A 10,172-nucleotide genomic window follows, 5' to 3' on the forward strand; every position below is an offset into this window, starting at 1 on the left:
TTTCCAGTTATAGAGTTGTAAGTATTTGTTTCCAGTTTGTGTTTTGACTTTCTACTTTATTTATAGTGCTTTTAGATGAATAGCACCTCCAAATTTTAATGTTCTCAAATTTATTGATTTATGAAGTTGTTTGTGTTTGGAGACAAGTAAAACACTTCAAAAAACTAAAAGTTTTCCTCCTTAGATAAGGAAAAAGACAAGGATGTGTACTCTCAGCATTCTTAACACACCTCTGAAAATTCTAGTGAGTACAATAATGCAAGAAAATGAAATAAAAGGCATACAAACTGGAATATAATAAGTAAAACTGTTTTTATTTGTGGGTGACAAGACTGCCTACATAGAAAATTGAAATGAATCTACCAAAAAAAATCCTCAAAATAATATGTGAGTTCAGCCAAGTCACAAGATACAAGAAAAATATACAAATTATTTTTATTTTTATATGTTAGCAATGACTCTGTGAAAGTCAAAATTTAAAATAAAATACCATTTTCAATATCTAAAAATATGCAATAGCTGTCAACAACATAGACAGGACTTATATGCTGAAAACTGTAAAACACAGATCAAAGAAATCAAAGAGAATCTAAATAAATGTGGAGACAGACTATGTTTATAGATTGAAAAAGTCAGAATAATAAAGATTTTACTTTTCCCCAGATGGAAAAATGTTTAGCACAATTGTTTTCAAAGTCCACACGATTTCTTATAGATACAGATAATGTTATACTAAAATTTATATGAAGAGACAAAGGAACCAAAATAGATATAAGTGATCATGACAAAGAAAAATAAATTTAGAAGAATCTGTTTACTTGATTTTATGAGTTATTATAAAGCTCTGGGATATTGACAGGAAGATATAAACATACATCAGTAGAACACAATATGGAAGACAGAAATGGGCCTGTACAAATATTGCCAAATGATTTTTAAATAAAGATACAGAAGCCATTTAATGGAGGAAAGATGGCCTTTTCAATATGTGCGACTGGAGCAGCTAGACATCTCTAGGAAAAGAGAAGAAGGAAGGAAGGAAGGAAGGAAGGAAGGAAGGAAGGAAGGAAGGAAGGAAGGAAGGAAGGGAGGGAAGAGAAGAGGAGAGGAGAGGAGAAGAAAAGAAAGAGAAGAGAAGGGAAGACAAAGGAAGGAAGGAAGGAAAAGGAAGGAGAAAAAAAGAGAAAAAAAGAAGTAGAAAGAAGAGAAAGAAAGAGAGAGAGAAAGAAAGGGAGGGAGGAAGGAAGAAAGGAAAGAAGGAAGGAGGGAGGGAGGGAAGAGGAGAGGAGAGGAGAAGAGAAGAGAAAGGAAGGAAGGGAAAGGAATGAGAGAAAAAAAGAAAAAGAAGAAATAGAAAGAAGAGAAAGAAAGAGAGAGAAAGAGAGAAAGAAAGAAGGGAGGAAGGAAGGAAGGAGAGGGAGGGAAGGAGGGAGGGAAGGAAGAAAGGAAGGAAGGAAGGACGGAAGGAAGGAAGGAAGGAAGGAGAGGGAGGGAAGGAGGGAGGGAAGGAAGAAAGGAAGGAAGGAAGGACGGAAGGAAGGAAGGAAGGAGAGAGAAGGAAGGAAGGAAGGAAAGAGAAAAAGAAAGAAAGAAATAAAAGAAAGAAAGAAAAGGAAGAAAGAGAGAGAGAGAAAGGAATGGGGGAAGGGAGGGAAGAAGGGAAAGAAGGGAGGTTGGGGAGAGAGAAAGAAGGAAGAAAAAAGGAAGGAAGCATAGAGGGAGAAGAGGGAAGAAAGAAAGAGAAATTTGACCTAAGAACTTTGATCTTACACAAGAGTCAATATAAATTGGATCACAGGCTTAACTGTAAAATATAAAACTTCTGGAAAAAAAAGTATGAGAAAATCTTTGGGATTGAGGGCTAGGTGAGCATTTATAAGACTTTATAGCAAAAGCATAATCCATAAAAGAAAAAATTAACAAATTGCACTTCATCAAAATTTTTATAAATTATCTGTGAAAGACCTAGTTAAGGTGATGAGACGAAAAGCTGTAAAATAATGCAAACAACATATCTAACAAATGATTGGTATCTAGAAAAGAAAAACAAAATTTTCAAAACTCAACAATAAAAAATCTAATTGGAACATGAACAAAAGATATAGAAAGACATTTCACGGAATAGGATATACAAATGGAAAATGAACACATGAAAAGATGTTCAACATCATTACCTAGTAGGGAAATAAAGATTAAAACTACAATATTACATCACTACAAAACTATAAAAAACTTCTACAGTAAAAATACAGTTGAACCTTGAACAATGCAGGGGTTAGCTGTGCTGACTCCCTGGGTAGTTGAAAATTTGCATATAAATTTTGACTCACCAAAGAGTTAACTACTAATAGTCTACTGTCAACCAAAAGCCTTACTGATAACATAGTCTTTTAATACATATTTTATATGTTATATGTATAACACTTTAAGAAAATGTTAATAAGAAAATCGTAAGAAAGTGAAAACATATTTACTATTGATTGAGTGGAACTGGATAATCATAAAGGTTTTCATCCTTGCCATCTTCATATTGAATAGGAGGAGGAAAAGGAGAGGTTGGTCTTGCTGTCTCAGGGGTGGCAGAGGTGGGCAAAGTGGAGGAGGTGGAAGGGGAGGCAGGAGAGGCAGGCACCCAGAGTGAAAATTTATAGAAATACATTGTAGGCCGGGCGCGGTGGCTCACGCCTGTAATCCCAGCACTTTGGGAGGCCGAGGCGGGCGGATCACAAGGTCAGGAGATCGAGACCATCCTGGCTAACACGGTGAAACCCCGTCTCTACTAAAAATACAAAAAATTAGCCGGGCGTGGTGGCGGGCGCCTGTAGTCCCAGCTACTCGGGAGGCTGAGGCAGGAGAATGGCGTGAACCCGGGAGGCGGAGCTTGCAGTGAGCGGAGATCGCGCCACTGCACTCCAGCCTGGGCGACTGAGCGAGACTCCGTTTCAAAAAAAAAAAAGAAATACATTGTAATTTCTGTCTGACTTTTTTGTGTTTTCATTTCTCTAAAAATGTCTCTATACAATACCAATCCTTCTCCCACCATTTGCTGAAGGGTACATGTCATAAAATAATTGGAAATAATCCATAAATAATCAGAACCCTTCTGCCAGATTGACTCAAGTCGGTTTGTCTTCTGGCATTGATTCTTCTATGCCTTCATCCTCATTATCTGACACTGGTTCAGAAGCACTGATTTCCATGAAACTGTCTTTTGTTTATTTGGTGTAGTGTCTATCAGCACTTGATGTTCTCCAAGATCCATATCTTTAAACCCACCAACACCCACCTTTTTTTTTTTTTGCATATTCACAACCTCTTTCCTAATTTCCTTGATTTGTTCTGTCATCACTCCTATGAAGTCATGCACAACATCTACTCACAGTTTTCTCCAGCAGGAATTTATTGTTTCAGGCATGATGGCTTTCATGGCTTTTTCTGTAACAATGACATCATCTTCAGTGATGTAATTCTTCTAGATTTTCGTGATGTTCTATTAGTATTCTCTTTCATAGTGTTGACAATTCTTCCATAGAGCACTATGTGTAATGAGACTTAAAGGTATTTATGACCCCCTATTCTAGAGGCTGAATTAGAGATACTGTGTTTGGGAGCAAGAAGACCATTTCAAATTATAAAAAATAAGAATAGAAAACATTTAAAAATTTTGTAATGCTTTTAAAACTATTTAACCTTGTATTTCTTCTATGATCTGTTTTGATAAATTATAATTTTATAGCAATTTAGGCATTCCATTTATTTTTACTATTTATATCAGACTTAATTTATTTGTGGCTAGAAAAATTAGCTGCATGCTACTAATCCTGTGAAATCCATTCAGACTTGCTTTATAGGCCAGCATGTGGTCTGTGTTTGTGATTCAGAAGAATGTGTACCTATATGTTGAAGTGAAGTGTTTCATGTAAAAGAATTAGATCAAGCTTGCTAATTGGTTCTTACAATCTTATTTATCGTTGCTGCTTTTTTGGTCTCCCTCTCTACCAAATACTGAGAGAAATATGTTCAGATATTCCTAAAATATTATAAACAAAGCAATCTTTAAAAGTGGAGTGTGAGTTCTTGGGAAGTTTTATGGCAAATCATACTTGGATAAAATTGAAAACATTAGGAAAAATTGTTAACAGACTGAAGAAAAAATATAACTAATATGTTTACATTATTCAATTTTAACCAGTCAACAAACCATATTTGTATCCACTGTATGCCAGGCATTAAAAAAATAAGACAAGAGTTCTGTAAAATACCTTCCAGTATGCATATGCAAATAAAGTGTACATCAATTTTGATAGAAGATGGCATTTGATGAAAGTTCTAAAAGAGTGGAACAAACAAAAGACTAATGGAAGCCAAGGGAAGTGGTTACTTCTAGACAAGTAGATCAAAAATGCCCTCAGATGAAGCAGTGGACTCTTGAAGGATGAGTAAAATTATGACAAAGAAAAGTAGAGAAAGAATATATTTTCCAAAAGTGAGAAGGCAATAAAATATTGGCTTGTTTAGGAAAATCGAGTTTTTCCAATTCGATTAAAATGTAGGGCTCATAATATATCTGGGTGATATGTCAAGGTAGGGTGATTGATATGAGCTGAATTGCTTCCCCCCACACCTGGAAAAACAATGTATATGTTGAAGCCTAACTCCTAGTACTTCAGAATGTGACTATTTTGTGATATAGGGCCTTTAAAGAGTTAATTAAGCTGGGCGCAGTGGCTCACATCTGTAATCCCAGCACTTTGGGAGGCCATGGTGGGTGGATCACCTGAGGTCGGGAGTTCAAGACAGCCTGACCAACATGGTGAAACCCCGTCTCTACTAAAAATACAAAATTAGCCGGGCTTGGTGGCACATGCCTGTAATCCCAGCTACTTGGGAGGCTGAGGCAGGAGAATCACTAGAACCCAGGAGGTGGAGGTTGCGGTGAGCCGAGATCGCGCTATTGCACTCCAGCCTGGGCAAAAAGAGCAAAACTCTGTTTCAAAAAAAAAAAAAAAGAAAAAGAAAGAAGATAATTACATTAAAATGAAGCCATCAGGGTATATCCTAATCCAACCTGACGCAGAGAGAAAGCAGGAGTGCACATGCGCACACACAGATGCTATATGAGGACATAGCAATAAGACAGCCATCTGCAAGCTAAGGAGAGTGGCCTCAGAAGAAACCAAATCTGAAGACACCTTGTGTTGGATTTTAGCCTCTGGACTGTGAGAAAATCAATGTCTGCAGTTGAAGCCACCAAGTCTGAGGTATTATGTTTTGGCAGCCCTAGAAGACAAATACAGTGATATACTGGAATAATAAAAAATGATGCCTATTTGCCTTTGGTTAGCCTTTGAAAGCCATCACACATATATACACTTTCTTTTAAAAACATTTACGACTTTCAATTTCAGCTGGTTATTAACATGAGGATCCCTCATACTTAATCCTCGCTTTATCTGTTCTTCTGTTGCTCCATTTTTACCTCCTTAACAGGACTCCAAATGTTAATCATCTAAATCTAGTGTGTCTTCAACCACACGAGCTCTCCCATAAAAAAATCTTCTAGCTTAAGAATAGATCATGAATATCTATATATAAGGAAGATGAGTCAATGGGGCATCTATGAAAATAGGCATATGACCAATGTAATTGTAGAATATGCCATAGTGCTGAATCGTAGAAGGTAAAATGTGAGTTTATTTTAATTCCATATAATGTATTTGCTAGAAGAATATTTACTTTTGTTTTTGTTACAGAGTTCAGGTTTCCTTATTTACTAAATGTCACTTAAGAACTCTAAAGAGTGACCTACAGCTAAATCTTACCTGGAAATAAATGAGCAACATGGTATTCATCTCTCATTCATCTGCTAGTTTGGATTTGATGTGGCATCTATAAGAAGCACATCATGTTAACATATAGCTAATAGGACAGCCATGAGTTGTACAAGTTAATTGAGCCTTGGTTTCAAATAGTGTGTCTGTTCATTTAATATTCTTCTAAGCTTCCAGCAGTTTTAATTTGTGAAAGCAATCACTTTACCTAGAAGTCATATGCTAAGTCTTATTTTTATTACAAATTGCTGTTTAATGATGAGTGTGTTCTTTCCCCATAAAAGATTGTGAGTCATTTACTAAAGGACTGAGGCTAGGTTTCCCATTTCTGTTGTATCTTCTGTAGTAGTTTGGTATTCTGCAAAGAGTGCATATTGGAAAAATATGGAAAACAGAAATCATAGGTAAAAAGTGTCACAGATAGCATTTTATATAAATGAGAAAACCAAAAGAGTAAGCAATATTTAAAAGAAGGTTGAACATGGATCTATGATGAGAACAAGTCATAAGCAAGGGTTGTAATCAATTTAATTATGTGCCCTTGAGGTATAAAGGGGAAAAATGTTAGGAAAGTATTTCAAGCTTGCTCATAAACCAATGAAATCTAAGCCCTTTATGATTCTAATATTGTAAAACATCAAAGAAAATGATTTAAGCAGTTTAGTTTGTTAGCACAGCAAGATGAATAAAGTTATATTAAATATTGATTTTGTCATATCTCCCACTCAGATATTACAGAAAAAAGAAAATTTTAACAGTAATTTTTAAGGGTAGATGTGCAAAATTGAAAACAAAGAATACTTGGAGCATTCACAGCTGATAAGAGATATTTTTATACTGCTTCATGTTACTCTATTTTCTTTCATTTAACTGGGGATGATTTGCTGAAATTCAGCAATTTTGCTTTTTATAGTAAAGAAACTGACAGATGTATTTGGCTGCAGAAATATCTCTGAACTAGTTCCAAAAGATATATAAGAAAAAAGAAAGTTTCTCATATATGTATGTGTGTGTATGTGTGTGAGTGTGTAATTATTATTTTTACAGAGGTTTCAGAAAACACATTTCTTAGCATATCTAAGTTAAGATTTCAAATCAGAATTTTAAGAGATGACCTTCATAATTCATGCATCTTCTTTCTTAACAATATAGAGATCTACGCCATTCAAGTACATAACATTGACATTCTTATTGAGGAAAAAAGAAAGTGAGCACAAATTGTGAGTAAAATATAGCCCATTAAATTATGTTTTGGCAAATGCTTGTTACCACCATCATCATCAATAAATGTTTTTCAAGGATCCTCCATGAGTCAAGCTAAAAATGAGTTTTTGGGTTTATGAGGTCATCAGATGTAGAATCTTTAAAATAAGATATGCATTTTTTATTTGCGGACAACAGAATAATTTACTGTACCTAGTTTGAGCTCAAATAGATTTATTAAAGGATGTTTGAAACTTCACAGTATTATAGGAACACTGAAGGGTGAGATCCCAGAAATAGTCCTCAAACAACATTGCAGAGCTGGCCTGATAAGGAAACTGCTGCTGCTGCTGTGGCCACTGAGCACAGAGGTACCCAGCTTCCACCTCCACCCACACCAGGAGCAAGAAGCAAGATCTCACTGATCACCCATAAAACTCACCTCCAATTCAAACTCTTGCATGGGTATGTTTATTGAGTGGGACTTAAGTTACATGTGCATACACTGGCAATAAAAATTTTTATTTTATTTTATCTTCGGAAAGATAATTAACAACATGAGAATGTGGGGAACTGTTACAATAAGGGTGAAAATAATTTAAAATGTTTTGAGTAGCCACAAATGGCAAGTGCCTATTTCTGTGTAACAACCCAAACTTTATTAGCATTGCCAGATTTTAGTTTTGAAATACATTCACTATTTATAGTATATAAACATCTTCCTACAATTATATGATAATCATCAATGCTGGTTCTTATAAAGCATAACACATTCGAGGTGCCAAGGAACTGCAGTAACGTGATCTCCTCTAGGGAAAGTCATAAAATACTTTTTCTATTGTTAATTCGTAAGTAGTGTTATCTTGAAGTTTAGCTATAGTATATATTACACTGTCTTTCTCCCATCACCTAGTGCTAATGGTGCTTAAAATAGCCTAAACTAAATATTCATAATAGAAAAAGTAACCAAGTATTTTTTAAAGTAACCACTTGTATAATTTTAAGTCCAATAAGAAAATGTCTATGTAAATATTGCCAGTGTTAGCTTTTCTTGTGAAGGATATAAAGTATTCATAATCTTGTCTTGATGTGTTCTAAACTGCCTTCACTGCTCCTCTTCTCCTCTATACTTGCAGTAACATTTGTTTTAAGTGAGTCAGCTGAGATGCAAATATTAGCTTATTTCACCAGTGACCTAATTTTGAACAATACTGGGAAACAAGACATGCTGGGTAATGAAAAAGACTGCTTCCAATTGTTCTCTCTCTGAACCATTCTGGATGGCATTCTCTTAGCAGAATTGTTGGAAAATTATAGGAAAGTTTAAAAGATAACCACAAAAGAAAACCTGGCAGAGGAGTAGCATGCAGGAAGTAGTCAGTAGTTGCTTCTCCCTTCAACTTTTCTCTTTAGTCCCTTCTCAGTCTGATTCAGAAAATAGTGATTGCCTGTCTTCTACCTGCTGGGAGTTTGCTGAGCCTTGTGGTGAGTAACCTCAGTTTGCTGCCCTCCAGTCATTTACAGACAGTGTAGTAAACATTTATTTCCAAAACAGGTGGTATGAGCCGTGAGAAGACATGCATACGTACAGAAGTTCACATATGAAAGAAGGAAGTAATTAGCGTTTTTTCCTTCAAAGAGTAGGTGGTGCCTCAGCAATGTCTTGACAGGTAAGTAGGAACTCAATAATCCAGGAACATGTGATACATCAGTAAAATCAATTTGCCCAGTGAATTGTCCCTTCTCGGTCACAAAACCTAGGAGACTTTGTAAAACCAGATAGCCTGCCAACTACTGGTGTATATATTAATCATTTTACATAGATTTGAGTGATTCTGGCTCCTTTAAAATCATATCATATAGACTGATCTCTTCATTCAGCAGCTGAAGCATAATACTCTTAAATTAGTTCAATGAGAAAAAAATAGCCCTGATTTTCCTGTTTAATGTAAAAGAGAGAGAGAAAGAAGTTGTATTGAAGCCATGACCACTCAGGGAAGAGTGGCTTCTTGCCACTCATAGTGGTAAGTACACAATAAATGCTTATTGAAAGTATACATCTCGGCCGGGCGTGGTGAATCATGCCTGTAATCCCAGCACTTTGGGAGGCCAAGGTGGGTGGATCACGAGGTCAGGAGATCGAGACCATCCTGGCTAACACGGTGAAACCCTGTCTCTACCTGGGCATGGTGCCTGTAGTCCCAGCTACTCAGGAGGCTCAGGCAGGAGAATCGCTTGAACCTGGGAGGTGGAGGTTGCAGTGAGCTGAGATCGTGCCACAGCATTCCAGCCTGGGTGACAGAGCAAGACTCCATATCAAAAAAAAAAAAAAGAAAAGAAAGTATACATCTCTCTATGCACTCTTTGTAACAAGAGATCTATGTTTAACGGGATTAAACTCTAGGATGGAGAATAGGGATAGCTTGAAGGAGGCTTAGCTGTGCGGGGACAAGATAACAAACGTAAGATTATTTCAAGTGAAAATTAAAATGGATATGGCATAGAAATCCAAAGACAATAGGAATAAATACGTATGAAACTAATAGGTTATTTTTTTCATCAAGGGAATGGAAAATTAAGATTAGTTCTGATCACAGAATTGCAAAGTAGCATACAAAGGGAAAAGCTTAGTTGATAGGGCAATAAGCAAAGTAAGTTTTTGGTGGTTTTTTAGCAGATATTTATTTAAACTATAAGGGTATCTCTCCACTCTGAAATTTCCAGTATTCTGTGGTCATCCTTTCTGTTGTTATCTAAACTAAATATTTTAGGTTCTTATTAGGCATGATGTTACATAATCCAGCCACCTCATAAATATTTTTGAGGAGCTTCCTGTGTTTTTTGTCACTTGTCATGTGTAAGACTACCATACATGGTCAATAGATTTGTGTATTGTATACCACACAATTCCAAGGGCACAACTCACTGGAATTGGTATTCACTGTCCTCCCAGAGTTGTACAATGGACATTGTGCATAACTGTACATAGCAGTCCTGCAGCTCTCATCTCAAACCTCCTCTCTCAGCTTTTCTGTGATCCCCTCTCCTGTATTGCTACGCATCATCCCTGCATCTTCAAGCATGTCTGCCTCACCTCCCATCCAAATATGGACATGCTACCTCCCTTTAGACATCTAA

The sequence above is a fragment of the Pan troglodytes genome, chromosome 2 (genome assembly GCF_028858775.2).
Source record: "Pan troglodytes isolate AG18354 chromosome 2, NHGRI_mPanTro3-v2.0_pri, whole genome shotgun sequence".
Taxonomy (NCBI): domain Eukaryota; kingdom Metazoa; phylum Chordata; class Mammalia; order Primates; family Hominidae; genus Pan; species Pan troglodytes.